The 15,289-nt window shown below is 36.8% G+C and overlaps 1 long non-coding RNA gene across 1 annotated transcript; it reads left to right on the top strand.

The window, feature by feature from the left end:
* Positions 1–462: 462 nt before the first annotated feature.
* On the top strand, positions 463–1,970 carry LOC111571999 (uncharacterized). Its single transcript, XR_002746431.3, has 3 exons — positions 463–811; positions 1,476–1,505; positions 1,633–1,970. It is a non-coding gene; the product is annotated as an uncharacterized LOC111571999 (long non-coding RNA).
* Positions 1,971–15,289: the final 13,319 nt, after the last annotated feature.

Below are 15,289 nucleotides of genomic sequence, written 5' to 3'. Positions count from 1 at the left end.
TAACTCCTGTAGGTTTTTGTTTCTTCAGCGAGAAAGAAAAAGTCTGAGTTAACAAGTAAAGGTTTTGGTTCAGTTTTAACTTCAACTGAATGTCAAGACAGTGAAAGTCGTCATTTATAGTTTGGGCATCACAAGCTAAAACTATTTATATGAATGAAATACAAATATAAACATATAAATTGAAATTAACAGTCAAATTCTTTTAGTAAAATGTAAAAATATACATTTATGTCATACCAAATATTTGTATTTCAACATGAAAGCATGTATTTTAATGTGTGAGAGCGCCCTGTTTCATAAATAAGTCAGCCGTTGTCAAACCGTGTGAATATCGGGTAAAAATTTGGGGAATTATTATGATTTTTGTAGTTGGGCTCCACTTTTACATGTATGAATGTTTGAGTCAGAAACCTAATGAGGCATATTTTCTGATTTCTGCTGTCTATTCTATAAATTTGGAGATCTGTTTTTGCTTATTCTTGTTATAATTATTATGATCTACTTTCAATAACTTTAACTTTGTAAACTGTTGTGTAACAATAATGTCACATCACATACACCAGCAGTTACACCTGTCTAACCAGCAAGTTATGTTATGTACTTGTTAGGGAATGTAACTTTCTGTTGTTTGATGAATTTTCAACACAGCACTATGTAAAGTGAGACACTTCTTCTTGTTATTATATTTCTGTTTTCCTTTTAGACTTGAACAGGAAGTCACAACAGTCTTCAGGAGCGGGAGGAGAATCAGCCTTTGTATGCACAAATAGCAACGACTTTGGACTAAAAAACAAGACAACTGGCCCTACAGGTAATAAAAAAAAAAAACCATTTACACATAATTTGTAATATATGATATGTAAATTTAAAAAAATGAAATATCAATGTGCATCCTTTAGTTATTACAAATTAAGTGGAAGGCATTTTGATAACTGTTATCAGTTAACACCATGTGATATTGACAATTGTGAGATGTTTAATGAACTATGAATCCTGAATATCAGACTGGGTATTATGGTATTTATTACAAAGCTACATTGTACAATGGATGCATGCTGGATTAACTCTGTGTCAAGGTGCATGTCTGTCTGTGTGATGGGTTGTGAAAATATGTCTGCTGTCTCGTTCTGTGTCCCCTGTCTTCTGAGAGCATCATGTCATCACCTTAAATATGAATCTTGACAGTTCTAACTCTAACATGGTTAGAGTTAGTGCACTGTAAATGGTCATGAAACTATATCTATTTGTGCATATGGCAAGGTTATATCTGTCTGAGTGTCAGACTCTGTGTGTTCTGACACATGAAGAGACGAATACAGGTTATTGATGTTCATGGGGAATATAAAATTTGTCCACAACTGAAGTGGTATGATGAAAACCTAAAGAATATATTTATTGATGGATGGGTCCAAACCCAAAAGATATTATGACTTAAAACTCATCCTTACAATTACCTTTTTTTTTTTAAATTGCAGAATATAGGAACTTCTGACTGCTGACACAAGGTAAGATCAGATTAGGTTTAACTTGTCACATCATTTCTTCATTTGTTGCTGTTTGATTTCATTTTGAGGTGTTTAAATTGTAATCTCTACTAAGTTATTCTTAATTGTGGCTTATTTGATTTCACAGGACGTCAGCCAAAAAGCAGTGAAAGAGGACTGTAGCGATCAGCTGATGAAGATTGCCATCATCCATCCGAATGTGGCAGAGGAAAACCAAGCTCCTGTGTATGTCTCGGTCATCATTGAGGGGACAGAAGTTCTGGAGGACTGCGGAAGTGTGACAAATGCTTGCCTCTTGCTCATGGGTGTCATTTATGCTGTCAACTTAAGGTACCCACTGAAACTGGAATATACGTTTGAAGTTTTTCAGAAGCTGTTTCTTGAGCTTGACATCCTTAAAATGTCACCAAAGGTCCAGTCTCTCCGCAAGAAGCTTATGTGAGTGTTCCAGTGTTTGAGTTTTTGTCTGGCACAAACAGTTTGATAACATTTTGTGGGTGTATATATATATATATATATATATATATATATATATATATTCTAAATATATCTACTGTTTAAGATGTGAAATAAAAGTGTCTTTCAAGAATCCCTTAAGCTGCAATTTTTTGGGGGGCGGAAATACTGAATTATTTAATACAATAATAAAAATATTTAATTTATTCAACATTATGATTAATATTTAGTAATGCATTCATAATAAATATAAATTAATAAATACATAGATTATAACAAAGAAAAAATGAGTACAAGACACAAAGAAACAGCAGCAAAATTTACTTAAGTTTGGTAAGTACATGCAATGGTAATCTGAGTGAAAGTTACAATGTAAACGTGAGTATTGCCCGTATAATTTACTTGCCTATTTTTCATTAAAGATAACTGGTTGTACTAAGTAAACATTACTTAGAAATAGCCCAAGTAAAGATTACAAGCATTTTCTGTGTGGAAAAAGTGTCCTAACTTTCTTTGAGTAAATGTCACTCCAAATTTTTTTCAGTGCTGGCAGCGGGTATTCCTATGAGAACGTAGGACGCCATTATATCCACCTTTATTTCCAGTGGCCGTCGTCCAGGCACTGCCTAGCTTGGCCTCTCAGTTGCATGCATACCTAGATACAAATATCCCAGATATAACATATAACAACATTTTAACGTTAGGCCTGATCTATTTGGGTTGTCTGCTTGTTTGCGGGGTGGAAGCGGCATAGCCATTGAGTTCAGTTCTGACATTTTGTTCTCCTTAACCCAGTGTTGAACTATCTCTCTACTGTCCTTGTCCTACTAGCGTCCCCTGACATGCCCACACTCAACCCCACAGGCTGTTGTTCCCATGTCACAAGCCCGCTCCTCCTCCCCTCTTCACACTTCTGCTGGGCCAGAGATCCAGCTCCACCTCCTTAATGGCCCTCTCTGCACTGCGACACTACACAGTTCCTGTCCTTTGCCTGCTGCCCACTTACTAATCGGGATTGAGGGGTGTGAAGGGAGGGGGACAAATGGCTGTGAGACATGATCTTCCTCTGGAGCCTACAGAACTAGGCCAAAGTCAGTTCACTCTTGTACCAGCACTGCCCACAGCAAACAGAGAGAGAGAGAGAAAGTGAAGGATGCAGGAGTTACAGGAAAGAAAAATAAGCCAGCTGCACTCTAATGTGGTCTATTGAACTGAAGGGAAAACAAGTAAATGGCAACACTGGAGTTCATTTTACTTTTAAAATTAATGATTAGATTGGTTAGAAGAAAAGCATTGGAATATTATCTTCAAATGAAATGCCTACTAGCTGGGATAGGCTCCAGCCCCCCCGTGACCCTAATGAGGATTAAGCGGTCTATAGATAAAGGATGGATGGATGGGAATGCCTTCTTACCCCTTTTGATGAAATATTCAGGCATGTCACTGTGTTTGAATGTAAGCCTCTAGGTAACCTATTTCCTGCTCTTTCCTTGATCAACACTCATCAATAATTTACTCGTGGCCCATTAATTTTGTGAGAAATGCCTGAAAGCAACTCATCAGGAATTAATTTCTTATTTACTGCATGCAGAAACATATGGCACGAGAACAGTTCTCATTGAGAAGCTTTAGAAAAGCCTCACTGAGGAAAAATAGTGACACCACACTTAAAGCGAATGGCTTGCAGTTAACCTTGATATACTATTTACATAATTTCCAATCCAGTGCCACATCACATTGTTGGGTATGAGTAATAGAGCCCTCCTCCCTGCCCACCTGCCCTTTCTACATATTTAAAGGGCATATCTCTACAGATCTCAGTCAGGAATTGTTACAGTGTTGTATCATTCAGTAGCTCATTTCCTCTTCAAGCCGACAGCGTGTTTTATGAAAAAAGTTGAGAGATGGATACTGAAGTGAGGGCTCCTGTCACAAAAGCAAACAATATTGTCACCAACACGGCTGTTCTCTTTACAGTCAATTGCCTGTCCTGTAATTTGCAATCTAGCGTTTTCCCCACCTTCTGCCGTCATTATTTCAGACAGTATTCAGAAATCACAGCCAGCTTCCCAGTCAGTGTTTACCATTACATGTCAGTACAACCAGGGCATTTTACTGCATCACTTCAAAATCGGCTTGTAAATAAACACAGTTCTGATGTTATTAGGTTTTGTCCATGTATGCAAAGTCTAGTTATTTTACGTGTTCCATCTGTGAGTGTGTGTCATGCCTGCCTTTAATTCACATGCTTGCTTTGAAGCCCTCTCAAGGCCTGAGCATCTCCTAATCCTATTCAAATAAAGCTAAAATCTGAACACATTCTGTCTGTCCGCAATGCTATTTGAAAGCCCAGCTTCTAAGTCCTATGATTTCAGTCTTGCTGTTCACACTCGAGAGTCATAATGATTTCTGATTAAGTGCTTAGAATGATTGTGTATTACTGTTGGGAGAGTGCTATGTAAATAAATACCACTGAATAGGGAACAAGCCACTGAAATCCCATATCATGTTATGTCAGAGTTTTAAAGGAAAATTCCATGTATAAACTGAATCTTGTTTGCATTGCTCTGTCAATCCCAACTGTAATGATAACATTATCTTTACCAGAATTATTACTGAAATATAGGGACAAGGCCAGCATGAGGGGTCATGCAGACTGGTTGTAAACATGTCAACAGCTCAGCCACATAATATAACTATTTTATCAAGAGGTAAACTAGTAAAATTAAATGCACTCAAAATGTTAGTAATATACAATGCTGGAAGAAATTATCTGATCCTTTGCTAAAGAAAATGTGAAAAAACTACACTACAAAATAATCTGTTAAAAGTAAAAATCCTGTGTTCAAAGCTCGGCTTGAAAAGTACCAGGAGGAGAATCAAGTGTCAAAAGTAAAAACACTCATGAAGAATCCCTATCAGTGTAAAATTAGTACTGAAAGATAATAATTTGTATGCATAGGTTATTATCTTGTTCAACAAGATAAAAAATGTTTTTTTCAACTGCAACGGCTTCACTGTTAGTTTTTACTTTACTACTGTCATGTTATAATTATGTTACTTAGTACAAAGTGGCCTCATGTACAGTCCACAATCGCTCTGTATCAGCCACAATGCTGAAAATATTTTCATCCATCCATTATCTATACACAGTTTAATCCTCATTAGGGTCACAGGGGGCTGGAGTTTATCCCAGCTGACTTAGGGTGAAGGCAGGGGACACCCTGGACAGATCACCAGTCTATCACAGGGCTACATATAGAGACAAACAATCACACTTACATTAACACCTACAGACAATTTACAATTACAAATTAACCTGAGCATTTTTTCGGACTGTGGAAGGAAGCCGGAGAACCTGGAGAAAACCCACGCATGCACAGGGAGAACATGCAAACTCCATGCAGAAAGATGCAGGGATGCAAAGCAGGGATCTTCAGCTGCAAGGCAAAAGCCCTAACCACCAAGCCACTGGTGCAGCCCACTGAAAATATTTAATGCATCAAATTTTTTGAGTTGATTTAATGTTTAGTGGTAAAATCAAACTATTAACTACAAATGCCAAAACAAAAATGATGCCCAGTGAGGGACGACAATTGAAAATCAGCAATAGCTGTAAACTCTTTGTGCTGCATGTCAGTTTCATGCTCTTATTGTAACTGTGTTAAACTGTTTATTCACTGTCAAATAGAAAATAAATGAAATATTTAGTGCAATTAGTAGAGTGCAATATTTCCTTCTGAAAGGTGGGGGTGTTAATGCATATATGCTGAAGTGTTCCATGCTTGTATAATTGAATTAATATGCTCTCATCCTTTAGTGGCAGCCAAACTCCACGATTCCTATATTTAATATCGATACACAGAGCAGAGGGGTGTCAATGCTTAGATTAGAATTTGTTACTCCGCCAAGGAACGCAGTGGAGTTATGTGACAATCGGAGTTGGTCTGTCTGTCTGTCTGTCTTTACAACTTTACTCAAAAACAGATTAATGAATTTGGATGAAATTTTCAGGGAAGGTCAGAAATGACACAAGGACCAAGTGATTAGATTTTGGCAGTGATGCAGCTTATAGTCTGGACCATGAACATCAACACAAACCAGAAAGAAAAAAAAAGGAGATGGTGAGTTCAATTACAAAAAATAGTCTTTCTACTCTTTTCTTGTTTTGTCTGGCATTCCCTTTTGAGAGATCATTCAACTCAGTGTAGAAAATCTTGTGGACATCAATGGGACATGACATTGTAGAGGACTTTGAGGTGGCACATAATCCCTCACTGGCTTCTCATTCGGCTCAAGTAGTATGACATTTACCTGAGTGGTGTCATCTAGAGGAAACTCCCTCCATGTTAGACTGTGTGACCCAATTGAGGGTAACCGTGGTGACCTAGAGATCTCCTGTGTAGCACAGGACAGTTTGGGTGATTTTCTTAGGATCACTGTCAATCTACAGAGGAGGCAGCAAATAAAAAAGAATGCCGTTTAGGCATGCAGTGAAACAAGAACAAAGAACAAAAAGCAAACAAAACATTTTATGAAAATCCATCATTTATGCAAAGTGGTTTATATGAGGAAGTTAATTACCATATCTTTTTTACAAATTTCATCCCTGAGATACAGTACGACTCACTTGTTAAGGATAAACTGTAGTGCTACATTGAATTGGGCAGATGTGTAAATTTAATATGTCCTATGTTTCTTATTCTTATGTTTTAATGTTGTTGTAAAAGGAAGTAACTGTCAGGCTGGCTGCTGTCAGGCTGAGATAGTGCCCTCCCCCTCTCTCTCAGCCTCTTTTCCTTTTTAGGTTGGTTCAGCAGTGCAGAAGCAGCGGCAGGTGTTTCCCATCTGCCATCATCAGCTGGTGCAGGAGCAGGTGGAAATCTACCAATCAAGCCCTCCCTCGCCACAATACAATCAGACACCACTCACCTCTCAGTGCCGGATCGTGACACAGCCAGTAACTGTTCACAGCTTGTTACTCCAGCCTTAGTATTCGTTGTTTGATTCTCCTGGTAATGCTCGTTGTCCTCCTCTCTTCCACTTCCGGACACACCTGCTCCTGCTTTGTCCTCCAGTCCCTGCTGTCATCTCCAGTTCCCTGTTCTATTCAATGGATAGGAATCATTCACCTGTGCTGGTTCTCCCCTCCTGGCATCCATCTCCACTCCCCTGTCACTGCTTCACACCTTCCACCATCTGGGCTCCAAACGTACAGCTACAAAAACCCCTGCCACCACTACTGTGAACCAGTTCCGAGCATCTCGTTTAGTTATTCGTGAGTTTGCAATCTAGTTGTATAGAATTATGTCTTCATATACGCGTGGATCAACCTCGTATTGTCCATTTCACATGGACCATTGCTGTGGAGGAGTTAAAGAAGCAAGTGTACTCACAGAGTGCTGTTCAAAAAGATGAGCACAACAACAAACTAGCTAATGGTTTGTGCTGACAAGAGCCAAATGACAAGCATTGCATTCCAATTCCCATACTACCCATATTACCACACTGTACAGTATGCCAGAAGAAGATTTAGTATGTATCAATAAATTGAATAGCCAGGATGTCCTACGCCATAAGGTCACAATTTTCAGTATACAACCCAGCATGCTTTTCTGGCAACTCTGACCCACACTCATGGTCTGCACAGCAAATAGGGGCCAAAACCATCATAGGATCTCAAACAAATATAAACAAGCTTGAGCCACTGAGAGAGCACAGGCAGATGTTGGCTCATTTGACAGATAAAAGCAATAATGACAGATAACACATTCAAGTGTAGCTCTGCATTCCAAACGGCACCATTTTTTGTTTTACGTAAAATTGTACACTACAGATTGCAATGGATATATGAGTAATAGAGTACAATGTATTGACAGAGCAGTATGTCCCAATTCTATGTATACTGCATGCAACAACACATCCTTAGTACAGCTGGTTTCAGTATATATTGATAATAAAAAGAAAAGGAATGGGATCTGAGCACAGGGAAGGAATAAGAGAGAGTAATATAAACCACCTTTTGTCAAATTTTGACAGGTCCCAATCAGAAGCTGCCACGTCACAAAGCCCCGCCCACCACGCCCCAACGGCTGTTTTTTAACCGGAAGTCCCGCCTTCCCACGCCCCATTGGCTGTTTTAACCGGAAGTCCCGCCTTCCCACGCCCCCAACGGTTGTTTTTACCGGAAGTCCCGCCTTCCCATACCCTAATCTGCGTAGCAACCCTAATCTGCGTAGCAACCCTAACCCTAACCAACTGGAAGTCCCTCCCTCTTTAACCGACAGAACCTTATCGCAACGGAGCAGACGTCTCCCCCCCACCCCTCCCTTTTGTCCTATGACAGAGCGTTTTAACGGTCTTTGAGAGAAACCCGGGAAATTTGAAGTATAAAAGTTGTGTCTAGCATTATCTCCAGCTTTTTCTCTAACTTTTTCTCCTTTCTCTCTCCATTTTGCATCCTCTGAACCAAAATGCTACTGTCCAGTATTTCTCCCCACACCTCTCACCGGGACCAGAGGTGTCCATGTAAACACAAGAACCCTCTTCCTCTTTACCTCTCCCTCCCACCGGAGGTCCCTCCTTAACTGACAGAGGTTTATCAGTCTAGACGGGAGAGGTGTCCGTCTGAACAAAAATGCTACTGTCTAGTGTGTCTCTCCCCCCATCCCCACACCTCTCACCAGACCAGATGTGCACCCGGGAAATTTGAACAAAAGGTACATTGGACAGCTTTTCTGTTGAGGGACAATATCTAACTGTGGCTGAAACTCTGAGGTGCTTTACAGGCCCTGAAGTAGGCCTCTTGTTTGTTTTTTTTTTATAGCAATTTTATAAAATTCCTTGGGTGAGGCCCAACTTCAAGTACTCTGCTTCTCTTAAAACCAGTGTGACAGAGCAGCTTCAATAAAGACATTTCACTGACTACAAACTCATGTTTTATTCCCTGACGTATGTCTCAGTAACGGAAACAGACAATAATGTGATGTTTGGTCTCATCTGACAATTTTCATGAGGAAGATAAGAAGTATGCAAGAATCAGCCAAAATATACAAGAATTAACTAATGACGCATCTGAGGACAGGACTCAAAATAAAACAAAGCAAAAATTTTAAAAAATAAAACAAACAGCACCGGTCTCTTGCTTTAGGTTAGCAACAGTGACTTGAATGCCTCTTGACTCATTATTCTCTAAAACTGGTCACAAATGATTCCATATGCAAGGCTTGAGCTAAACAACACATTGGAGGAATGACAGAAAATACATGTAGCATCACATCATTGCTAGAAACTGCTGCAGTGGTTTTATATTAGTACATGGCACTTGGCACTGCCACATATAGAGGGAAACAATGAAATGGGGATACTGACAGCAAAGTAGTTTTTTTTACTATACACAATAAATATTAAAATAAAGAATGCATACAAACTTTTTGAAAAAATCTGTAATAATTAAATGAGGAACGAAAAGAAGGTTGTTGGATGGTACTGAATGATAAGAGTCTCCTCTTTGATGGCATAGAATGACATGAGCTTCCTCTTATAGATAGCATGGAGTGATGTTCACACTCCTGCATGTAAGGACAGAAGAGAATATACGACTGATCAGTGATTCAACTAAAAGATGTTTCACCATCATATTCAACGGAATAAGCCGGGACATTTTGAGATCCTAAGAGCGTTCGTGTTTTTTAACCTTTCTTTTAGTTTGAACTTTTTAATGAACTTGTAAATGCAAGTTGGCTGATCGACTTAAGTCTCAGGTGTTTTTTGAGGCAGATCAAAAATGTAAACTTCAACACACTTTGAGTTGAGATGGTATATTTGCTTTAGAATCAGTATCTTCAAACATAACTGGATTTCATGTTTTTGTACTAATATACTAAGGTTCAACTTCAGTGCGTATTCCAACCATTTTCAAACTTTTATATCTGATTAGACGCTATTTAGGAGCAAATGGAATAAATATTTTTTGAGGAAAAATGCAATAAAAAAAGCACAAAAAAGCATTACATTTTGCTAATGTTTTGTATTCTACCCAGCTCTGCTTATAATAGCAATAATTATCACATAACACCTGCCTAAAATCACAAATATAAAACAGTAAAAAACAAACACACTACAGGATGTTCAGTGAACTCAAGTCAATGCTTATTTAAAGTGAAGCTGAGTCCACATACACTCCTAAACTGAAGGTTTGTCACTGCTTTTGCTGCACTCCTGACAACAGTAATGTTGTTTTTTTCTACATCATAAACCATCAAGACAGTTCATCACATAAAAAAACTCGTAAGGTCGCTAAAAGAGTTGAGAGATGTAAGTATTTTTCACAATCTGGTTTGCCAGGGATCTTCATTTCCTTGAGGAATCTCTTAAAATGACAATCAGTGATGACCCTTTCTTTCTTGGGCCAGAACCTTTTGGGTTTCCCTACAAAAAATGAATTAAGATTTTACTCAACTGAAAACACATTTTGTTATGAGACCACAATCATTTCTTAAAAATAAATGTCGCAATGTTCCATGTCGTTAATATTCTTGTACTGTAAATATACGTTTTGGATTGAATGGCAATTTCTTGGTGTCTTCAATTTCAACTTCAACTCTTGAAAGAGTAGCCCTTTCTTCAGAATCCTCTGTGTCCAAGTTTCTTGAAACCGCTTGTGTAGAAACAAACAAAAAAATCACTTATTTAAAGCAACTGAATGAATGAAAGCCACAGATATTTTTTTTTCTATTAAAATACTGCATGAAAAACTTACCATCTTCGTCTATGGAGGCAGCCTGGTCTCTAGACTGAATATCTTCTGTTTCTGAATCAGGGAAACCTGTGGTTCTATTTAATGAAATACAGAAAAAAGAGCAAGACAATGAGTGCTAAAAATATCTTGCAACATTTTTATTATAGTTTCTGCACATAGTTATAATGATTATTTACTAGCCCTGGCCAATAAAACAAAAAACAAAAAAGAATCCATAATTACCATTTCAATGACATATATCATCTTCAGTGTGAGAAGATGATATATCCCAGACTCCTGGCTGATCACTGTCAGCACTGTGTTGATCTTTTTAAAAATAGTTTTTGTGTAGAATAGTTTGTATAAAATGTTTTCTATAAAAATATTTATTTTTTTTTTTTTACAAAATATTGTTTTCTAAAAAAATGTTTTTGTGTAGAATAGGTTTTTTAAAATTTTGTTTGATTAGGTTTTACCGCTTGTTGTTTTCAAAAATTATAAAATATTTTTGTGTAGAATAGTTTTTATAAAATTTTGTTTTCAAAAAAATTGTTTCTGTGTAGAAAAGTTTTTATAAAATGTTGTTAGTACTTGTTTTCTAAAAAGAAATTAAAAATAAAAAAATGTTTTATTTTATTTTAAAACAAATAAATAAAATGTGTTTAGTACTTTTTCCAAAAAAATTTAAAAATATTTTGCACTGTATAGTTTTTAGTACGTTTTCTTAAAAAAATAAATAAAAAATGTTTTTAGTACTTGTTTTATTTTTAAAAAGTAAATAAATAAAACGTATGGTGCAGAATAGTTTTTAGTACTTGTTTATAAAATGTTTTACTACTTGTTTTCAAAAAATTCTTCAACGTTTTGTTTGAATCACAGTTTAAGGTGTCATGTTTCATGAATGGTAACTCTGTGAATGTGTTGTTGCCCAATTGCAGGCTGGACTCTCAAGGCAAACTCGACATTTTCCTCCTCTGTTGTTTCAGCTTAATTTATTTGATGGTGAGACACAGCAGGCAAAAGTGTAGATGTTGTGTTGGCAAATTTACAGGCCTAATCACTGGAGGTAAAGCGAAAAACACTCTATTGCCTGTCAGCACCCAAACCCTCGAGAGTTCATTTGAATCTCTGTGACAATTTGGCATACATTGTTGAACTTTTCTTTTCAGTTCTTGTTTGAAAGTGCATTTTATGTTATGGTTGATTATCGTCTGATTTCTCTCCTCACTAGTTCCTCCCTACGACGTCTCCTATGCTGTCACCCTTAAAATGCTTAGATGGAAAGAGACAATCGGACCTCAAAGCTCTGCAGATACAAAAACATGACGACACCCAACCTTCCCCTATTTTTTCTTTCTTTTCTTCTTTTTTTCTGTCAGTGTTGGGTGTGTGTTGTGTAGTGTGACTCCAAAGAGTTGTCCTCCCTCCCCATGTGTAAACTGGCCTGTTGAATCCTGCTCTGCTCAAACAATCCCTGCTGTGAACTCAGCACAGGTTCTGTTCAAAAATCTCATTTTAGAAAACGTAACTGTTATCAGTTGTGGGCTATAGGACAAAAAGAAATAACAAGCTACTCTTTCACAAATTACAAAATACAATGAATTAACATTACACGGCTCCAACTCTAACAGACAGAATAAGTACTGCGTTTGTACGTCTGCTTTAAATACGACTACAATCACTGAGGTGAATCTATTCCTAGTACACTCCTAACATTTCAGTGTAATTTTACTGTGCCGTTCCTCTGTTCTCTGATTCGTCCCACATCTTCAGCATCGTGTCAGACAGAAAAGAGGAATAAAAAACAAACGAGCATGCAAGACGTTTTTAACTTTGTTTCCAAAATTCAATGTAACTGTCTGTACACTTTACAATAGCATACAGCCTGACACAACAAAAGATGTCTTAAACATTTTAAATATATCTTGGGCACAAATAGCAAGTAAAATGGCTTAACACTGGTTCTACCACGACTGTTGTTTTTCAGCAGAAAAAATGTCATGATTCAAATTAAATGCAGGACTTTTCCCACAAAGCAAGCTGTATTCTCTACATGCTAAGTTTAACGGTTCAGTGACGAGGCGGTAAACCAAATGTACAGATATTTGTAATACATTTAAAAAGTAGATATGACATGCCTTTTGAATCAAAAATGCAAAAGATTTTCCTTTAAGGATTTTTTTAAAACATGCAGCTGCATGTATTGTACAACATTCAGCGTACGACAAAACAGGTCATGCACATAAAGATGAGCAGGATGAAAAGTATTAAATGTCTCCCCCTGATCTTTCAGAAAAAGCCACGACTGATCGTTTTTTACACAATCACACAGCCCATGGAGGAGACGAATGCACTTTTATTTAAATTACACACTCGGTGTACAATTTATGTACATTTTACATTCACACTCTGGACATGTGCACTCGTGACATCATGTCCGAGTAAACACCACTGTGCCCTTTAACAATTTCACTTGAATAAAAACAAATTCTAATTTGTAAAGAGCTACTAACTTGTGGTGAGAAAAGGCAGAAAGAAGGGCTACTGAACAGAACCTGTGCTGAGTTCACAGCAGGGATTGTTTGGGCAGAGCAGGATTCAACAGGCCAGTTTACACATAGGGAGGGAGGACAACTCTTTGGAGTCACACTACACAACACACACCCAACACTGACAGAAAAAAAGAAGAAAAGAAAGAAAAAATAGGGGAAGGTTGGGTGTCGTCATGTTTTTGTATCTGCAGAGCTTTGAGGTCCGATTGTCCCTTTCCATCTAAGCATTTTAAGGGTGACAGCATAGGAGACGTCGTAGGGAGGAACTAGTGAGGAGAGGAATCAGACGATAATCAACCATAACATAAAATGCACTTTCAAACAAGAACTGAAAAGAAAAGTTCAACAATGTATGCCAAATTGTCACAGAGATTCAAATGAACTCTCGAGGGTTTGGGTGCTGACAGGCAATAGAGTGTTTTTCGCTTTACCTCCAGTGATTAGGCCTGTAAATTTGCCAACACAATATCTACACTTTTGCCTGCTGTGTCTCACCATCAAATAAATTAAGCTGAAACAAGAGAGGAGGAAAATGTCGAGTTTGCCTTGAGAGTCCAGCCTGCAATCGGGCAACAACACATTCACAGAGTTACCATTCATGAAACATGACACCTTAAACTGTGATTCAAACAAAACGTTGAAGAATTTTTTGAAAACAAGTAGTAAAACATTTTATAAACAAGTACTAAAAACTATTCTGCACCATACGTTTTATTTATTTACTTTTTAAAAATAAAACAAGTACTAAAAACATTTTTTATTTATTTTTTTAAGAAAACGTACTAAAAACTATACAGTGCAAAATATTTTTAAATTTTTTTGGAAAAAGTACTAAACACATTTTATTTATTTGTTTTAAAATAAAATAAAACATTTTTTTATTTTTAATTTCTTTTTAGAAAACAAGTACTAACAACATTTTATAAAAACTTTTCTACACAGAAACAATTTTTTTGAAAACAAAATTTTATAAAAACTATTCTACACAAAAATATTTTATAATTTTTGAAAACAACAAGCGGTAAAACCTAATCAAACAAAATTTTAAAAAACCTATTCTACACAAAAACATTTTTTTAGAAAACAATATTTTGTAAAAAAAAAATAAATAAATATTTTTATAGAAAACATTTTATACAAACTATTCTACACAAAAACTATTTTTAAAAAGATCAACACAGTGCTGACAGTGATCAGCCAGGAGTCTGGGATATATCATCTTCTCACACTGAAGATGATATATGTCATTGAAATGGTAATTATGGATTCTTTTTTGTTTTTTGTTTTATTGGCCAGGGCTAGTAAATAATCATTATAACTATGTGCAGAAACTATAATAAAAATGTTGCAAGATATTTTTAGCACTCATTGTCTTGCTCTTTTTTCTGTATTTCATTAAATAGAACCACAGGTTTCCCTGATTCAGAAACAGAAGATATTCAGTCTAGAGACCAGGCTGCCTCCATAGACGAAGATGGTAAGTTTTTCATGCAGTATTTTAATAGAAAAAAAAATATCTGTGGCTTTCATTCATTCAGTTGCTTTAAATAAGTGATTTTTTTTGTTTGTTTCTACACAAGCGGTTTCAAGAAACTTGGACACAGAGGATTCTGAAGAAAGGGCTACTCTTTCAAGAGTTGAAGTTGAAATTGAAGACACCAAGAAATTGCCATTCAATCCAAAACGTATATTTACAGTACAAGAATATTAACGACATGGAACATTGCGACATTTATTTTTAAGAAATGATTGTGGTCTCATAACAAAATGTGTTTTCAGTTGAGTAAAATCTTAATTCATTTTTTGTAGGGAAACCCAAAAGGTTCTGGCCCAAGAAAGAAAGGGTCATCACTGATTGTCATTTTAAGAGATTCCTCAAGGAAATGAAGATCCCTGGCAAACCAGATTGTGAAAAATACTTACATCTCTCAACTCTTTTAGCGACCTTACGAGTTTTTTTATGTGATGAACTGTCTTGATGGTTTATGATGTAGAAAAAAACAACATTACTGTTGTCAGGAGTGCAGCAAAAGCAG

The sequence above is a fragment of the Amphiprion ocellaris genome, chromosome 12 (assembly GCF_022539595.1).
Source record: "Amphiprion ocellaris isolate individual 3 ecotype Okinawa chromosome 12, ASM2253959v1, whole genome shotgun sequence".
Lineage (NCBI taxonomy): Eukaryota > Metazoa > Chordata > Actinopteri > Pomacentridae > Amphiprion > Amphiprion ocellaris.
This window is presented reverse-complemented; position numbering and strand designations above follow the sequence as displayed.